Source organism: Salmo salar, chromosome ssa27, assembly GCF_905237065.1.
Source record: "Salmo salar chromosome ssa27, Ssal_v3.1, whole genome shotgun sequence".
NCBI lineage: Eukaryota > Metazoa > Chordata > Actinopteri > Salmoniformes > Salmonidae > Salmo > Salmo salar.
This window is the reverse complement of record NC_059468.1, coordinates 16,649,155-16,669,515: the sequence shown is the minus strand read 5'-3', so window position 1 is coordinate 16,669,515 and position 20,361 is coordinate 16,649,155. Positions and strand designations below refer to the sequence as shown.

The following is a 20,361-nucleotide window of genomic DNA, read 5'->3' as shown; positions in this document are numbered from 1 at the left end:
TTAGTGTCCCACAGAATCCATGTACTCTATGAAAGTTAACCATACCATGGATGGATAGATTGCACTTGTAAACCAAAGTACCACTGGATCCGTACTTGGATCTCAATGTGTGTGCCCAACACAGTGTAGGAAAGTGAATGAGTGAGGTTAAGCAGATGCAGATTCAGATGTTATCACCTTCACCTCTTAGCAGTCCTGCCTGCTGTAACAGGGTTCACATCCCCCTGCCTGCTGTAACTAACAGGGTTCACAGCCAAGCAGATGAGTTGAGTAAACAGTAAAGATAAGGATTCATTAGCGGTGAAGTGAGAGGGGTGCTAGTCGGCTAGTGGCTTTTTTTTCCAGAGAGCATGTTGCATTCCTGGAGCTCCAAAAACAGACAACCAGTGGAGAAGACGAAACAGGATATAGACTATGTTCAGTGTAGGAAGTATTGCTTGATAGCAGTTCAAAATGTACCAGGTATAAATGACTGCTGGTAAGGGAAGTAAGAGTTTTAGTACATGTGATGATCCAACACTTCTCCTTATTAAAGCTTTGAATAATTTATTGGAGAAGATAAATAAATCATCTGTGAATACACAGGTAAAATACAGAGATAGAGAATCAGTAGACAGGCAGCATTATACAGAAACATAGAATTGTTCTTAAAAACAAAAGCTCAAAGTTGGTCCCAAAAAGGAGATAGAGGTTCAGATTAAAAGTGGCCACTAAAGGATAGCAGGTGAATCCCATCAGGCCTACACATTAGTGGCCTAAAATGCTCATTTACAAGACATAGGAAACCTTAAAACTCAAACAACACAGAATAAACTGTCCTTATTTGTTTTATAAAAAATTTAAAAAATTAGTAGGAGGTTTGAAGAACAACGTTCATTCTCATGGTGGGTATACCGGGCAGGGGATGCTCCAGCTCACGTCCAATGTGTGTGTGTATTATTAGTGTTGGTGTGTGTATTATAGGGTGATGACGGTGCCATCCTCTTCCACCCCTCCCCGGGGCAGGGCCAGACTGTGTCGAGGGTCCGTCCTCATGGTGCTGAGGATTTTGTGCAGGCTGCTGTTGCTCTCCCGGAGGGCTGGGTTGCTGCTGTGGTGCTGGGTTTGGTGATGCTGGGGGGGTCTGTAACTGGGGGTGCTGGAGGTTCAGGTCCCTGTGCAGCATGTAGCTAAGGCTGCCGTGGTGGGAGAGGCCATTGAGGCTGGGCTGGGAGTGGGAGGAGGGCTGGGAGTGGGAGGAGGTGGAAACCACAGAGAGGGGTCGGATCGGGGGGGTTGGTGGGTTCCACGGGGGCCTGGGGAGGGGCTTGGGTATGGGAGCGTGACGTTCTTGAAGCCACGGACACCATTGACGCGCTGGAGCGCCTCGACGGCCGCTTGAGGCTGCTCTCGATGACGATGTCTGACTCCTCATCGCTTTCCAGCTCGTCGGGGTAGCCGTGGGCACCGGTCGCCATTGCTGCGGTGGACAGGCTGGGGTAGCCGGTGGAACCGCTGCTGTCTGACGACTGACCGGAGCTGCCGGAAATCCGGCTGGCTCGCACCACATTGTTCCGCTGGTTCACCGGCTTCACTGTGACAATCAGGTTGTGACTGTTGGCGATCATCATGTCCGTTACCTGGTCTAGCGTCTTCCCAGTCACCTCAATGCCGTTGACCTCCAGGACCTCGTCATTGACGGCCAGCAGGCCCGTGCTCTCAGCCAGGCCCCCAGGCACCATGCGGGAGATAAAAATCCCAGGCACCTTCTCCAGGCCATGGGGCGTCACCCGTACGCTTGTCCCATCCCGGATGTAGAACCCCAGGGGTTTGTCAGAACCATGGCGGTAGAGACGAACGCGGCGGTGGGACTCTGGCAAGATGTCCACATCGATGATGGAGGAGACTGGCCGGAAGTCCTGCGGCATACCAATGCGGATGTGAGGTCGCTTCCTGTTGACGTCGTTCCGCAGCGCCACCACAGCCTTCTTCTTTCGGGTCAGCGAGTGAGTCCCATAGCTGCTGTAGTCGACCTCCTCTGAAAAACAACAGGAGAAATAGTACTGGTTAGAACCTTTTCTGAAACCCAGAACAGAACTGCTAAGAACTGAAACACAGAAAATATAGAACCCCTTAAGGCCTCTGGAAGACAGGAGAAAACAACTGCTCAGAACTCTGTCTGAAACACGGAACAGAACTACTTAGCTCTCAGGAACACTTCACTTGAAGCATATGAGCCTCAAATGGTGAGCAGATGTTTTCCTTTGAAAGAACACAATACATAAAGGTTTTATTTGTAGCGAGAAATGTACGCAGCGCTCATTACCATACACATCAACAGGTTTTAGTCCAAACTCCTCTAACTCTACCCCTGGGTAAAGCAAGCATCAACCCTTCATGTTTTTAAAATGGACAAATGACCAAAACACACATAAAACTGCAAGATGACAACATGAACACAGATTAACTTTATTCCAGACTTGGGACATCGACACAACAGAATAGTGAAGCTGCCAATACATTCCAGATTGCAGTCCTAGGGTCATTAATAAAACGCTGAGAGGGCTGAGCAGAGCTGACAGTGTGGGGGTGTGTCTGTGGGGTGTTCCTGTCTGTGCTGACAGTGCTGTCCCGCTTTACTGGTACTGCTTAGACAGCTGCTGTTGGGGAGGCCCTGCCTGCCTGCCAAGCCAAACCATGGCCAAAATGGGACCAGAGTCACAGCGTACTGACTGTTTACCAGTCCCACTCTAAAGAAACACCCACACAAGGAGTTGAGGACAATGGGAAGTGTATCATTAAAACTCCTCAGCTTGTTTACTGTGAAATCCTTTCCCTCCACTTCAGAACAAAGCTTTAACTGGGCTGAACTTGTGGCAGACCCTGTTGCACTCTGGGCCATAGAGAAAGCCTGACGAGTGCTGTGCTGGTCTGGTGTAGCTCTGCAGTCAGTGGGGTGGAACAACAGAGCCACGGGAAGAACAGTTGTAATCAAACCAAACACCAGGATGGGATTACAGTTGGAATACCGATCATTCTGATCATCAGTTGTACACGACTCACTGTCTGCAAGCAAGGGCAACGGAGTGTGTTCACGCAAAACTATTTTCACAGTTCAAAAAAATATATAAAAAGATTTCAACCAACCCAATATGTCTAGGCTTAGGCTATATACGATATACTGGGGTATTTGGGGGGGAAAAAACAGGATGGTTTTTCAATACAGTCAAAACTACTCCTTTGAGGTTGTTCAATACATTTGAATATTTCTAGCAACTTTTTAAGTTAATACCTACAGTCAACTTGTGCAATACGTTAGGAGACAAAACAGATTGCCCCTTTTCATTCCACCCCTCACATTATGAACAGTTGAGCCAGACACGTGTTTGTTTGTAAATAGCACAACATGAGAAAGCGGGAGCTGGTGAGTCCATAGCGTTGTATATCTATCGGCAAGTCTCTGTTGTGCAGCACACATGAGGTGATGAAGTTACACCTGTATGCAATTCACTACTACATTTTTGCCATCAGATATCTTGTGTCTTTCTGCCGTGTTTGAGAAGTCAAAAAGCTCTGGATGAGTTCTGTACAGCTGCCATTTTTTCCCTGTGCTTCCTACTAGCGTTTTTTTATTCTCCCCCTCTGCTCCTTGTACACATAATGCTCTTCCTTCAGAAAAGCATTCATCACAACTTTGTTCATTTGCACAATTTCTCTCGTTCACTTCCGATGGTAAAATGTCCTCACTCACTGAAAATGACATTAGGTAGCTACTATCTATCCAACTTGACAATGACAGGAAGATAAATAGAGACATGGAGAGACAGAGAATGCCAGAAACAGAGATACAGTATGATAGTGAGAGGACTGCTCAGGCATAATAAACTCATCCTGTGACCTTCCTCTAGGACATGTCTGTACTGCTAGATGTGTTGATCCAGATCCAAGGAGGAAGTTTGTCCGGACGGTGTGAAGAACAGTGCTGCAGGAACAGGAACTAGAGGTCCTACGGGGGGGACGGGGGACGGGGGGGCGGACATCCACCACTTCCATGGCAATGGGCCACGAGTCATAGTCCCTACTGGGGTGGACACTTGCCTGGGTGTATGTGTTTGACGTTATAGCATATGCAAGTGGGATAACCATATGGTCACATGGTATAGATGTGTTCCCTCTGCTGGAAAAGTGTGTTACTTCCTATGCTGAAGTATTTTTTGTGGACAATTCTCTGTGCTAATAGTTTCAGTGGGAGTATTTTGTGCACCACTGTACTGCACCATAACTCCCAGGCTGACTAATGACTTTCTGCATCTCCTCCCCACTAATGAAGGAATCTAATGACAGGACACAATACACTGTTTTAATAACACTGTTCTGAAAGCAAACTGCTGCACTCGTTGCTACAGATACAGATGGCCACAGCTAGGTTTGCAAAGGGTCGGTAACTTTCCGGTAAATTTGTAGAATTTTTCCAGAAATTTTCCATGGGACTTTAAGCCCGGGAATTTGGGTAATTTTGCTTAAATTCATCAAAAAAAAGTTAGCTTATAACAGTGAACCTTTTTTGTGGGATACATATAAGGCAATTCTAGGTCTTGTGGCATATTTTGGTTAAACTATCCCCAATTCAATGGAATTGCAACCCTCCGCATGCACAGTGCATTCTTCCATCACATGTGCAGCTGATTCTCAAGATCTTGCACATTAATGAGATGCTATTGAGCCCACACTACTACACTGTCTGAGCCAAGGACAACATGCTTTCTGGTAAGTTTTGATTACAATACTGGGTGGGATGAATATATTTTATATGCCATACATGATTTTTTGTTAACTAGTAAATAGTAGCCTACAGCAAAGTGTGTTTAAATCATTTCTAACTTGTTAACAATTTCTGCTAGTTAGTTCTTGCTACCATGTGGGTTTTTAGCTTGCTTGAGCCTGCTAACTGAGGAGTGTTAATTCACCTGTTTCCATACATGTTTAATTTTAAAACATTTATCTTACAAAGGAGTTTAATCAAATTTGCTTAACCTGTTGGGGGTAGATGGCAGTATTTGCACGGCCGGATAAAAAACGTACCCGATTTAATCTGGTTATTACTACTGCCCAGAAACTAGAATATGCATATAATTATTGGCTTTGGATAGAAAACACCCTAAAGTTTCTAAAACTGTTTGAATGGTGTCTGAGTATAACAGAACTCATATGGCAGGCCAAAACCTGAGAAGATTCTGAACAGGAAGTGGCCTGTCTGACAAGTTGTTGTTCATCTTGGCTCTTTTTATTGAAGACTGAGGATCTTTGCTGTAACGTGACACTTCCTACGGCTCCCATAGGCTCTCAGAGCCCGGGAAAAAGCTGAATGATATCGAGGCAGCCTCTGGATGAAACACATTATCGTGTTTGGCAAGTGGCCGATCAGAGGACAATGGGCTTAGGCGCGTGCACGAGTTGACCCCGTGCTTTATTTTCTTTCCTCTTTTTACCTAAACGCAGATTCCCGGTCGGAATATTATCGCTTTTTTACGAGAAAAATTGCATAAAAATTGATTTTAAACAGTGGTTGACATGCTTCGAAGTACGGTAATGGAATATTTAGATTTTTTTTGTCACGAAATGCGCCATGCTCGTCACCCTTATTTACCCTTTCGGATAGTGTCTTGAACGCACGAACAAAACGCCGCTATTTGGATATAACAATGGATTATTTGGGACCAAACCAACATTTGTTATTGAAGTAGAAGTCCTGGGAGTGCATTCTGACGAAGAACAGCAAAGGTAATAACATTTTTCTTATAGTAAATCTGACTTTGGTGAGTGCTAAACTTGCTGGGTGTCTAAATAGCTAGCCCTGTGATGCCGGGCTATCTACTGAGAATATTGCAAAATGTGCTTTCACCGAAAAGCTATTTTAAAAATCGGACATATCGAGTGCATAGAGGAGTTCTGTATCTATAATTCTTAAAATAATTGTTATGTTTTTTGTGAACGTTTATCGTGAGTAATTTAGTAAATTCACCGGCAGTGTTCGGTGGGAATGCTAGTCACATGCTAATGTAAAAAGCTGGTTTTTGATATAAATATGACATTGATTGAACAAAACATGCATGTATTGTATAACATAATGTCCTAGGGTTGTCATCTGATGAAGATCATCAAAGGTTAGTGCTACATTTAGCTGTGGTTTGGGTTTATGTGACATTATATGCTAGCTTGAAAAATGGGTGTCTGATTATTTCTGGCTGGGTACTCTGCTGACATAATCTAATGTTTTGCTTTCGTTGTAAAGCCTTTTTGAAATCGGACAGTGTGGTTAGATTAACGAGAGTCTCGTCTTTAAAATGGTGTAAAATAGTCATATGTTTGAAAAATTGAAGTTTTTGCATTTTTGAGGTATTTGAATATCGCGCCACGGGATTACACTGGCTGTTGAGTAGGTGGGACGCAAGCATCCCACCTAGCCCATAGAGGTTAACTATTTATCTGTACATGGAATTGTATATATTTGTTTTACTCATTTTTGTTTAATCTTTACAGGAAAATGCCACGGGTACTATCTGATGTGTTGAGACATTTCACTGCAGCTAAGGTAGAAGGAAAAGCTGTGTACATTTTCAAATACTGTGCCAAATCATATGTGAAGAATGCAACAAAGATGCAGAATCATCTGGCCAAGTGCATAAAGTTCCCTCAGCGCTCACAACAAGCAACCTCTGACAAAAGTCCCTCTACTTCTATTCGAGGTGAAAATGATGAATCACACACCTTATCGATAGCAACAGCTCATGTTCCTCCTGGAATATATATTTTTTTGACTCAATGGAGGAACGTAGTCAGAGAAATGCGGATTAATGTCTTGCTTGAGCTGTGTATGCAGCTGGTTCACCTCGGATGCTCACAGGCAATGTGTATTGGAAGAGATTTCTGAATGTTCTTCGCCCAGCATACACCCCTCCAACCAGACATGCTTCATCTACTCATTTGCTGGATGCAGAGTTCAAGTGAAGGTCAAGCAAATCATATGAAAGCAGACTGTATTGCAATCATCTCTGATGGGTGGTCAAATGTTCATGGACAAGGAATAATTAACTACATCTCCTACAAGAGCACAGACACAAGGGACAACAGACACACCGGTCTCTACATTGCAGATGAGCTGAAAGCAGTCATCAATGACCTTGGACCACAGAAGGTATTTGCACTGGTGACAGACAATGCTGCAAACATGAAGGCTGCTTGGTCTAAAGTGGAGGAGTCCTACCCTCACATCACAGCCTTTGGCTGTGCTGCTCATGCATTGAATCTGCTCCTCAAGGACATCATGGCACTGAAAACAATGCATACACTTTACAAGAGAGCCAAGGAAATGGTTAGGTATGTGAAGGGTCATCAAGTTATATCAGCAATCTATCTCACCAAGCAAAGTGAGAAGAATAAGAGCACCAAATTAAAGCTGCCCAGCAGCACCCGTTGGGATGGTGTTGTCATCATGTTTGACAGTCTCCTGGAGGGGAAGGAGTCTCTCCAAGAAAATGGCCATATCACAGTCTGCCGATATGGACAGCCCAACAAGAGGATCCTCCTGGATGATGTATTTTGGGAGAGAGTGGTAAGCAGCCTGAAACCTACAGCAATAGCCATTACACGGATTGAGGGAGACAATGCCATCCTGTCTGATGTTTAGACTCTGCTTGCAGATGTAAGAGAAGAAATCCATACTGCCCTGCCCACTTCACTGTTGCTCCAAGCAGAGGAAACTGCAGTTCTGAAATACATTAAAAAGCGTGAAGATTTCTGCCTGAAGCCCATACACACCGCAGCGTACATGTTGGACCCCAAGTATGCTGGCAAGAGCATCCTGTCTGGTGCAGAGATCAGCAAGGCCTATGGTGTCATTACTACTGTGTCTCGCTACCTTGGCCTGGATGAGGGCAAGGTTCTTGGCAGTCTGGCAAAGTACACTTCCAAGCAAGGGCTTTGGGATGGAGATGCAATATGGCACTCGTGCCAACATATCTCATCAGCCACCTGGTGGAACTTTGTGGATCTGAGGCTCTTTCCCGTTTCCTCCATCATCTTCCAAATCCCACAAACATCAGCCGCCTCAGAGCGCAACTGGTCCTTGTTTGGGAACACACACACCAAAGCTGACCAATACAAGAGTTGAAAAATTGGTGGCCATCCGGGCAAATTTGAGGCTTTTTGAGCCTGACAACAAGCCATCCTCAACAAGGTTGGAAAGTGACAGGGAAGATGAGCCCTCAGTCTGATGTTCAAGAGGTGGACATTGAGGAGGGAGAAGACATGTAAGCCTGAGAGGAAGACAACCAAAGCTTTAGCTCAATCATTTTACAGATGTATGTTGAAAATGTTTTTGGGAGATGCGACGGATCATTGAATATTCCCTTTCTTTTGTTGTTCATTGAAATCATCCCATGTGAAGAGTCAACTTATTTAAAGTTCAATTCGTAACTAAATTGCTTTTTTTTAATTTCTATTGGAAGGATTTAATCATTTTCAATTATGTCTACTTATGATTAGGTTAAAAGGTTTATGTTTGTCTCCATATAATATGGTAAATATACCCAATGCAAAAAAAGATCAACATTTAAACGATATTAATATGAATTTGCATATATTTCCGTTAATACCCATATATTCCCAAGGAAAGTTTCCACCTCTGAATATTCCCCAAAATGTGCAACTCTAGCCACAGCTATCAAATGTACAGAACCACAAGCCACAGAACCCAGTCTGGCCAGCTCTACTGTGGATTTTCATATAGAACCCACCCTGCCAGCTCCAGCTCCTGCCCTGCCCACCCTGCCAGCTCCAGCCCTGCCCACCCTGCCAGCTCTAGCCCACCCTGCCAGCTCCTGCCCTGCCCACCCTGCCAGCTCCAGCTCCTGCCCTGCCCACCCTGACAGCTCCAGCTCCTGCCCTGCCCACCCTGCCAGCTCCAGCCCTGCCCACCCTGCCAGCTCTAGCCCACCCTGCCAGCTCCTGCCCTGCCCACCCTGCCAGCTCCAGCTCCTGCCCTGCCCACCCTGACAGCTCCTGCCCACCCTGTCAGCTCCAGCTCCTGCCCTGCCCACCCTGCCAGCTCCTGCCCTGCCCACCCTGTCAGCTCCAGCTCCTGCCCACCCTGCCAGCTCCAGCTCCTGCCCACCCTGCCAGCTCCAGCCCGCCCACCCTGCCAGTTCCAGCCCCGGCCCACCCTGCCAGCTCCAGCCCACCCTGCCAGTTCCAGCCCACCCTGCCAGTTCCAGCCCTGCCCACCCTGCCAGCTCCAGCTCCTGCCCACCCTGCCAGCTCCAGCTCCTGCCCGGCCCACCCTGCCAGCTCCAGCTCCTGCCCACCCTGCCAGCTCCAGCCCTGCCCACCCTGCCAGTTCCAGCCCTGCCCACCCTGCCAGCTCCAGCCCTGCCCACCCTGCCAGCTCCAGCCCTGCCCACCCTGCCAGCTCCAGCCCTGCCCACCCTGCCAGCTCCAGCCCTGCCCACCCTGCCAGCTCCAGCCCTGCCCACCCTGCCAGCTCCAGCCCTGCCCACCCTGCCAGTTCCAGCTCCTGCCCACCCTGCCAGCTCCAGCTCCTGCCCACCCTGCCAGCTCCAGCTCCTGCCCACCCTGCCAGCTCCAGCTCCTGCCCACCCTGCCAGCTCCAGCTCCTGCCCGGCCCACCCTGCCAGTTCCAGCTCCTGCCCACCCTGCCAGTTCCAGCCCTGCCCACCCTGCCAGTTCCAGCCCTGCCCACCCTGCCAGTTCCAGCTCCTGCCCACCCTGCCAGTTCCAGCCCTGCCCACCCTGCCAGCTCCAGCCCTGCCCACCCTGCCAGTTCCAGCCCTGCCCACCCTGCCAGCTCCAGCTCCTGCCCGGCCCACCCTGTCAGAGAGAGGCTGGAAAATACCTGTAGACACCCTTTTCTGTTTCACTGCTGCTTTCAACTCGTGTTTTTAAGAATGCTTCCCAAAGCTTCTGAATATCATCAAAGTAGGGTGCAGAAATTATTCTTAGTTGTCGGTCGAGGCAGCAGGAAGTATAATTATTTAGATTAAAGCCAGACAGGCTTTTATTATGGGGAGGAATTTATGCCACAAGTGCAAGTCTGCTGATGGGAAACACATTGAGGCTGTACTGCTCCATCTCATTAATAAGGTGGACTGGTGTGCCAACACTTCCCTCCACTGTCCCGCCTTTAGTCCCAAAACCCCAGGCACGCGACACACTGATGAAACTGAACAACGTATCTCCCCCCCCCCCCCAACTGAGTCCCAAAGTCCTTTCCAAACTAACAAAGTTGAGTGAAAAAGGGTGGCATCTCACCAAGATCCAGGCCACATGAACAGACTGCTGACTAGAATGGAAAGAGAATTTATACCAACAAATAATTGGATGGTAAGATGGAAGGACAATTAGCCCAGTAATGTAAGAGCTGCAACCCTATTGGATAAATGAGAATGATCATCAGAGAATGATGATGTGGCTTCTAGAGCATCGGGGGGAAAAGGAATTTAGAAAAGGTCTGAATGCTTCCAGAGTCAAAAGCTTCAGCCTGATGTTGACTGACGCAGCACAAAACAAGACATGTAATAAAGGTACTAATGCGGAGCCAAGGGAATACAGCTAAATAGTTTGGCATGGAACTGAAAACACTGACATGAACCAAATAAACTTTAACATCTTCCCCAAGAGAACTAATCTGAAAACTAACTAGGTGGCACCCGAAATGGCATCCCCATAGTCTCTGGTCAAAAGTACTGTACCATTTAGGGAATAGGGTGCCATTTCAGATGGTGTCACAGTAAATTAAGTTCTAAGGTACAACAACAATAAACCACCCTCAAACAAGTCATGTGATGCTGGCCAGTCACCTGACCTGGCTCTCCCATCCCAGTATGGGTCAGGGTTTAGGGATTAAAGGTGAAGTGCCTAAATTCCTCTGTTTGTAAGAGGGCCGAGCGGGCCTCCCACCCACAATCCGGTCAGACTGTCAGGCTGGCTCTGGAGGGTTTCACCGGTCAGGAATGTGGTGCTTGATGGATATGGAGATATCTCTGGACAGGTACTTAACTCAGTTTCTGTAGCTGTGGCTACTCTAGCCTTGCCTAGTCCTAATCCTGCATCCCCTTTAGGCTGGGCTAGGTCTGAAATGGTATCCTATTCCCTAGAGTGCTCTCCTCTCCTCCTTGTTAACTGTACCTGTGAAAAAGAGCCTCCTTTCAAGTCCAATAAAGGGTTTTATGATCAGTCATTAGGCCTCCCCATGTGCTTTGTTCTCAAAAACACTTTGTTGTACGTTTAGTGTTGAATGTATGTATTCGCCAGCAAGCGGAATGTGTTGGCCAGAAAGCTGAATGTAGCCTACTGGCCAGCACAGAGTACAACGATAAACACAAAGTAGAAAATGAAACGTTATATATTTTGAGCCACTATTTCTGAGCCCATTTGTTCAGTTCAAATCTAAGAACAGTGCATATTGTTGTGATGTAGTGTTGACGTGATAATAAGTTCACGTTGATGGGGAAACTAACATGCATTAGTTTAGACTAATCTGTCGGCTCTGTATAATGTTGCGGCTGGTAGCCTAGCAGTTAGAGCGTTGGGCCAGTAACCGAAAGGTTGCTAGATCGAACCCCGAGCTGACAAGGTAAAAATCTGTCGTTCTGCCCCTGAACAAGGCAGTTAACCCACTGTTCCTAGGCCATCATTGTAAATAAGAATTTGTTCTTAACTGACTTGCCTAGTTAAATAATGGTAAAAAAATGAACATGTAAAAAATAAACTCTGCATAACAAAGACTGGTACCGATGACAGAAAGACTGGTTTATAAATGTTAACATTCTACACCTCTGTGACAAACCAATCATAAGCCTGGCTTTACAGAACGTTAATAAACACCAAACACTAGCTTTACAGAATGATAATAAGCAACATAACTCACATGTTGACTTGTTCCGTTGCGTAACCTGTTTAGTAATTAGTTTGACGTGAGCCTAACGATCTGAGCTGAGGGAACATTCAGGGTCTTTGTTGGTGTTTGTGATGGACGACAACACGTGGCATATTACACCTCCGTTACGCAATAGTTATGATGCAGAGATGTCTGGGAATCTCAGTACCTCTCTGTTCACCAGGTATACTGTAGGCATCTAGGATCCCCTCTCTTCACCAGGTATACTGTAGGCATCTAGGATCCCCTCTGCTCACCAGGTATACTGTAGGCATCTAGGATCCCCTCTGTTCACCAGGTATACTGTAGGCATCTAGGATCCCCTCTGTTCACCAGGTATACTGTAGGCATCTAGGATCCCCTCTGCTCACCAGGTATACTGTAGGCATCTAGGATCCCCTCTGTTCACCAGGTATACTGTAGGCATCTAGGATCCCCTCTGCTCACCAGGTATACTGTAGGCATCTAGGATCCCCTCTGCTCACCAGGTATACTGTAGGCATCTAGGATCCCCGCTGCTCACCAGGTATACTGTAGGCATCTAGGATCCCCTCTGCTCACCAGGTATACTGTAGGCATCTAGGATCCCCTCTGTTCACCAGGTATACTGTAGGCATCTAGGATCCCCTCTGTTCACCAGGTATACTGTAGGCATCTAGGATCCCCTCTGTTCACCGGGTGTAGCCTACGGGAACTAGACCCTGAATGTTCCTTCAGTTTGAGTACGTTACTAAACAGAGACTCCTCAGAACCATGTTGGTCAGCGAGCAGTAGCCAGAGAGGAACAAACCAGCAGGTTTCTGCCAGGCTGGTGTGAGAGATCGGAGGTTAGAGGTCAGGGAGAGAGAGGGGTGAGAACATCCTCCTCCCAGGCCAGGCTTGGGTTAGCCACTGGGAGTGACCCCTGGAAGAGATGTTAGTATTTAGACGTGACCCTGCTACAGACCCCTGCTAGGCCTGAACAGCCAGCTCACTTGAAGAACACATGACCTCAAAGATCAAGAGCCTCCTTTAAAAACAGCATGGGCAACCAATACTCTGGGCCAACAAACTACTCTGGCTGTACTCTGGCTTACGCAAACACCACTCATACAACACAGCTAGGCTATCCATCTTCCATAGAGACAATAAAAAGGGTCTTTCCTCCACCACCACATGAACAAAGTGACTACCCACGAACTAAACAGTGACTAAGTGCTCTTACTGCCAGTATAGACCAGGGGTGTCAAACTCATTCCATGGACCTAGACAACCAGGTGAGGGGAGTTCTTTAGTGACCTTAATTCAATCAATCAAGTGCAAGGGAGGAGCGAAAACCCGATGTGGAATGAGTTTGACACGTGGTAAAGACCATAATCACCACAGAGAGGTGTATAGAGGGTATGCAGGGCAAGGGACACAGCTGCCTTTCCCATTAGGTCACTGGCTGCCGTGGCTAGCCTGGCCCTGGCCAGAGAGTACTGGAGAAATTCCCCATCCACTCATCTCCACACCAGCCACCAGAGGTGTTGCATCACCTGCAGGGAAAGGGTCAGTTAGAGGTTCTATAACCTGTGTGATCACGTCTGTCTGTCCAGCATCAGGGAGGTCTGAGTTGCAGCAGGAAGACTGCTGCCAAGGCATCCCTTATTCCTGTAACACTAACTTGGAAAAAGGGAATCGCCTAGAATTTAAAATAAGCCAACATGCTTCCCACGGTAGCAGGGTCAGGGGGGAATGTTTAGGGGCCTAAGCACATACATAGTAGATGACAGCTAGAGTGGCCGTTGAGGGAGGAAGTTATTTAAGTTCCAGCTCCACCATAACCACAGAAATATCCTGTCGTCTCGCTCGTCACACACAAAATTCAAAGAATCCGAGCAAGAACTATTAGTCTGACCCCTTCCAGCCACTGCTCCTCCATAACTGGGAGCAGAGCTAGAGGCTGGAGACAGGGGAAGACAGAGGAAAGCCTCTGGAGATTTGACTTTACTCAAATACTCTCAAGAGACAGACGGGGCGAGGGAGGAGCTCGTGCTCCCTGAGAGTGCACAGTCAGCAGCACGGCCCTCCCCCTTCCTCCTCTCCCCCCTGCCTGTTACCACCAGACATCTGGGACCAGTTAGGGGGCTGCTGCTGAAGAGATCAGGGTGGAGAATAGGAATGGCAACACTACGAGGGAGGATTAGCCTTCTCTCCTCCTCTTTTTCAGACGCATCACATTTTTTAACACAGGTCATAGTTGCCGACTTGTCTAGTGGTTGGGGGGGTTAAATGATAAATGGTCTCCACCCAGAGAAGTCAGAACACGTGTTGGCGGTTAATGTTGATGGTTTTCTTACCACTGTCCACAAGTTCCACAAGTATGGAAGGCAAGGCTTTTAGCAGTAAATTGGGAGTTCAGGGCCCATATTTGACATCGCAGTTTGCCATTTAGATCAAAATGAATAGGGGGGGACCTCATCCTAGATCTCAGGTGATCTGTGAATACCGGCTAAAAGCATTGTTATTTTGTCCACTTCACATTTACAGCAGCAGCCAAACACAGCAGAATTTAGAAAACAGAGGAGGTTGTGGGACAGATTTTGGCAGCGTATCGGAGCAGGGTGACTTAAATTACAGTGGCATGCTGGGAGTCAGGGCCACCTGTCTGTTTACAAATAAGAGAGAGACTGGAAGGAGAGACAGGAGAGAGAGAGAAAACGCAGGAATACATCTCTCCTAATAGGCATCGGAGTCTGGACCTCGCCAGGGAGGGAGTCCAACGGCCTCCTACTTTCCAAACATGGGGAAAAAATTGATTTCTAAAAGCTTCCAAAAAGGATGTCCAAAAATCTTCTTTATAAAAAATGACATATTTAGAGCTCATGGCCATCTTAGTCCACTAGAGCGTGAGAGTGAGGGGAGACATGGTGCATTGGGGACAGATGTTATTTGAACCACAACAGCAGGAGACTGCTGCCGTTTCTAGCCTGCTACAATAGAGCTTTTAGCTTTAGGAATAGAGGCAGCACTACAGAGCAGGAAGGGACAGACAGAGACAGCACTATAGAGTAGGAGTCAGACAAAGCACACTGACAGAGGACAGCTAAATTAGCGAGAGCTTCAGACTCTTTAGTCCTTTAATAATGTTTAACCAGCTCTGGATTGAAAGATTAGATTTCTATTTGATCTGGTTCACACTGTTCATTACGAGAGAACATGTATGTGTCCTTAGTGGATACATTAGAAGTAATTTACACTGATCCAGGCTGAAGAGGAGTAACCTAATAAACTAGACTCACAGAGCTGTATTAGTCATAGACAGCCTCATTTAGACTGTAAATTAACGGCATCATTGGATGTTCCAGTAATGATATCAGAATGATTTATTAGTTCAGGGGAGGGGGTGAGAGGGCGTGCCATTTGATTAAAGTGCCCAATAATGGAGTTTCCTAAACTCCAAAGAGAAGTCTTTCTACCACTGTCCCAGTGAGACATCTGCCTGGGCAGCAGGGGAGGGAAGAGGGCCCACTGATAAACTCAGTGTGGGGGTCAATGAGGGTGTACCGATGATCCCATCTCTGCCTGGACACTAGATACAGCCTCTCCCTGGCCTGGTCTGGTATGGCCCAGCCTGACCTCTCTCCACCCCCTCACCAGCCTGGCGGTCTCTGTCAGTGAACAGAGCCAGACCTCCTAAACCTAACCTCCTCATAACCCTCTCTGTAATCTCCCCAGGTTCTGGGTAACAACTAACAGGTCCTGAGAGAAGTTAGGATAAGGACGGTACTAGAGGTTGACGGATTAATCGGAATTGCCGATTAATTAGGGCCGATTTCAAGTTTTCATAACAAAATCGGTATTTTTGGCCACCGATTAAATTTTTTATTTTTTTATTTAACTAGGCAAGTCAGATTAAGAACACATTCTTATTTTCAATGACGGCCTAGGAACGGGGGTTAACTGCCTTGTTCAGGGGGGATTCGTTTTTGCAACCTTCCGGTTACTAGTCCAACGCTCTAACCACCTGCCTTACATTGCACTCCACGAGGAGTTTGCATGGCAGGCTGACTACCTGTTACGCGAGGGCAGCAAGAAGCCAAGGTAAGTTTCTAGCTGGCATTAAAACTTATCTTATAAAAAAATATCAATCTTAACATAATCACTAGTTAACTACACATGGTTGATGATATTACTAGTTTATCTAACGTGTCCTGCGTTGCATATAATCGATGCGGTGCCTGTTAAATTTCTCATCGAATCACAGTCTACTTCGACAAACGGGTGATGATTTAACAAGCGCATTTGCGAAAAAAGCACTGTCGTTGCACCAATGTACCTAACCATAAACATCAATGCCTTTCTTTAAAATCAATACACAAGTATATATTTTTAAACCTGCATATTTAGTTAATATTGCCTGCTAACATGAATTTGTGTCACTTCTCTAGCATTCCGTGCAAGCAGTCAGGGTATATACAGCAGTTTGGGCCACCTGGCTCATTGCGGACTGTGTGAAGTCCATTTATTCCTAACAAAGGCCGTAATTAATTTGCCAGAATTGTACATAATTATGACATAGTATTGAAGGTTGTGCAATGTAACAGGAATATTTAGACTTAGGGATGCCCCCCGTTAGATAAAATGCGAAACGGTTCCGTATTTCACTGAAATAATAAACGTTTCGTTTTCGAAATGATAGTTTCCGGATTTGACCATATTAATGACCAAAGGCTCGTATTTCTGTGTGTTATTATGTTATAATTAAGTCTATGATTTGATAGAGCAGTCCGACTGAGCGATGGTAGGCACCAGCAGGCTCGTAGGCATTCATTCAAACAGCACCTTCGTGCGTTTTGCCAGCAGCTCTTCGCAATTCTTCAAGCATTGCGCTGTTTATGACTTCAAGCCTATCAACTCCCAAGATTAGGCTGGTGTAACCGATGTGAAATGGCTAGCTAGTTAGCGGGTGCGCGCTAATAGCGTTTCAAACGTCACTCGCTCTGAGACTTGGAGTAGTTGTTCCCCTTGCTCTGCATGGGTAACGCTGCTTCGAGGGTGGCTGTTGTCGATATGTTCCTGGTTCGAGCCCAGGTAGGAGCGAGGAGAGGGACGGAAGCTATACTGTTACACTGGCAATACTAAAGTGCCTATAAGAACATCCAATAGTCAAAGGTATATGAAATACAAATCGAATAGAGAAAAATAGTCCTATAATAACTACAACCTAAAACTTCTTACTTAGGAATATTGACGACTCATGTTAAGAGGAACCACCAGCTTTCATATGTTCTCATGTTCTGAGCAAGGAACTTAAACGTTAGCTTTTTTACATGGCACATATTGCACTTTTACTTTCTTCTCCAACACTTTGTTTTTGCATTATTTAAACCAAATTGAACATGTTTCATTATTTATTTGAGGCTAAATTGATAGTATTTATGCATTATTTTAATTTAATATAATGCATAAATACTAAGTGTTCATTCAGTATTGTTGTAATTGTCTTATTAAAAATAAATAAATAATTTAAAAAACGTCCGATTAAAATCGGTAGCGCCTTTTTTGGGGTCCTCCAATAATCGGCACCGAAAAATCATAAATCGGCCGACTGTACCCCCCACCGACAGACCCTCCATCTCTCTCTATCCCCATCCAACATCTCCTCCTGACCCCACTTCTCCCCCTCATCAGAGAGGATCTGGGGAGTCTGACTAACATGCCACATGGTGCTCTATACCCAGTAGCGATGAATATTTTGCCCGAAAATCTACCATGTTTTAATACCGGGAATAATTCATTTATCCCGAGAGTCCCGGGAAATTTAAAGGGTTTAAAACCAAAATATGGTCACTATGCTAGGGTTCTCCCAAAATAAGGATTGGCTGTGCCACTATGTGAATATTTCAGCATAAATTAAACTGATGTTTAGTAATGATAGAGTAACTACCTTTGAACACCAATGACATTGTTGTGAATTGCCAAGCAGACCTTTATCATGTTCCTCAATTCATTCAGCAGTCAATTATCTCAACCCAGAGAGCGCTCAGGGCGCACCCCGAGTAAGCCTATAGCGTTATAGAATCACACACACACTGGGCAAATTACCAAAGTTGCTGAACTTGCTAGAGAACCTCCTTCAAATGAATGAGCCCATGAATAAACAGTGAGATGAAGGGTGGAAATCGTTTAAATAGCAAGCTCTCTTAACGGTGACCAACTGCGTTTTAAAAATTCATAACTACTCTCATACCGTTTGTTGATCACATGCATAGGTGAGAGACATGCTTTGATAATGCAACCTATGGATTACAGAATAAAGTTAGGAATTTTCACGCAAGACAGGAGTCATGATTTTGGGTTTCAGTGGCATTGGGACTGGATAGAAAAACAGCCTAGGTTCTAGGACAATAGCATTTTCATTGATGTCTCTCTGAATCGTTAACAGTAGTGTACTGTGTGTAGGCCGATCACATTTGTGACTGTCTGAAGAGTCACAACGACAGATCAGAGGAACACATTTTATTGGCTATACTGTAGGGGTTTCTTGTAGGGTTTTATTAACTGCATTTGGGTCATGTGTGTAGTCGGCAGTGTCAATTAACCGTGCGCTTTGAATTTATGGCGGCTTTGTGGCTTCCATGCTACAACCTGTTTGGATAATGTGTTCTTTTATTGTTTTGCTAATCTGCTACTGCACGTGTATTTTGGGGAATTGCATTAGTGTGACATAGGGGGGGAAAATGGTTCCCGGGTCTTGTAATGTATTTTCTTCTGAAAATGTGGAGTTGTTACCGGGACAGGATCCTGGTTACTGATGTTAATCCTAATACTCAGCCTGTCCAAGCACAACAATCCAGGTTGACATTCACATTCCAGCTCTATCAATTTACACTGGCAAACACACACACACACACGACTCACACTGGCAAACACAAACTCACGTACTAGTGAGAATTACACCAGCGGCCAACTGGAGTTGGGACTTCACCCGCAGCCTATTAACGTGTGGTTTTCATGTCAGGCACAGAGAGAAGTGAACTAGTACGTATCATTAAAACGATGGTGGAACGGGAAAGAAGGGATTTGGATGGATAATTGCAGTCTAACGGTAGCAAAGCTTCATGTTTCATCCACCATTAAAGAAAGACAAAGCACACACACACACACACACACACACACACACACACACACACACACACACACACACACACACACACACACACACACACACACACACACACACACAGTAAGCTAATGCTGATTAGGGGTTAATTCAACCACAGTAAAACTGCTTTCACTATGATTCCCTCTCAGAGACAGGTGCATCTTATTCGGTGGTTGACAAGAATATGAAATTCAATTTACTGTATGTAAATCACATCTCCATAACAACGTGAGATAATCTGATAATATCCTGCGTATGTTAAGTCCTACGGTGCAGAGCATATATTTCATTATGTTCCTTAGCCATAATACTGTATCACATTGTGAAATTCCCCTGTTTACATTGTGTAAGACACAGAGGCTGGTACTGTCCGCACGGGGCAGTGTCAGCCTCTCTCCTCCCCTGTTGAGGCTCACGTTCCCTGGGTGTTGTTGGGTAACCGTTAGGCAGGCTGCATGCTGGGACAGGCCCGTCTTGAACTACACCTGAAACAACAACAGGACTGGTCTGGAGCTCTGCTGCTACACCTGAACCATCCACACCTTTGTACACAACCAGATTGCTTCCTGTGTGCTTCTGAAGTGTCAGGTTCTCCACTCCTGCCTACCTCCTGCCAGGCTCCACTGACTCTGTTTGCAGACGATGACACACACTAACGAGATCCTACCCTGCCCACATTTCAATTTCTCCAACAAAGCAAAAAAGTGAAATACAACTATTTTCCTACAATGGGCCCCCTGAGATAATATCCAAAGAGTTTAGAGTAGTGGTCGTCACGGATCCACCTGTACCCGAATACCTAAGACCTGATTTTGGACCAGTGAAGGCCTCTACTTTAAATGTCAGGGCTGCTTACAACAGTGATAAGACAGGAACACAAACTGAACTCAATAAATGGAGGTATTATAATGTAGCATCAGAACTTCCACAGATTGCTGAGCCAAACCTCTGTATGATCAACAGAAGTGCTTCTATTCTAGCTGTCAGTATCTATCGTCTACAAATCTAAACGATTCATATTGTCTACAAGTCTAGTCTCCACGAGTCACCTGAGAAGAGTTGGAGCTCCTTTCTCCTCCTCCCGCCATCCCACTGCCCTGAACGGTTGAACTGCTGAGCTGGCCTGATTGGCCAAAAGCCCAGATGTTTGTAAAGGGGCCGTCTCCTCCATCCTTTCTTCCTTCCCTCCCTTTCTCCCTCTGTGTGTCTGTCTGCTGTCAGTTATTGGGGTGCAGTCACACTCTAAAACATCATTTCTGCAATATGACTAAGAGGTTGGGCATCATTGTTTTATTTCAAA

At 45.9% G+C, this 20,361-nt stretch overlaps 1 pseudogene; it reads right to left on the bottom strand.

Moving 5' to 3' along the window:
* Window positions 1-677: 677 nt before the first annotated feature.
* LOC106588584 (partitioning defective 6 homolog gamma-like) overlaps window positions 678-20,361 on the bottom strand; it is a 46,864-nt pseudogene continuing 27,180 nt past the window's right edge.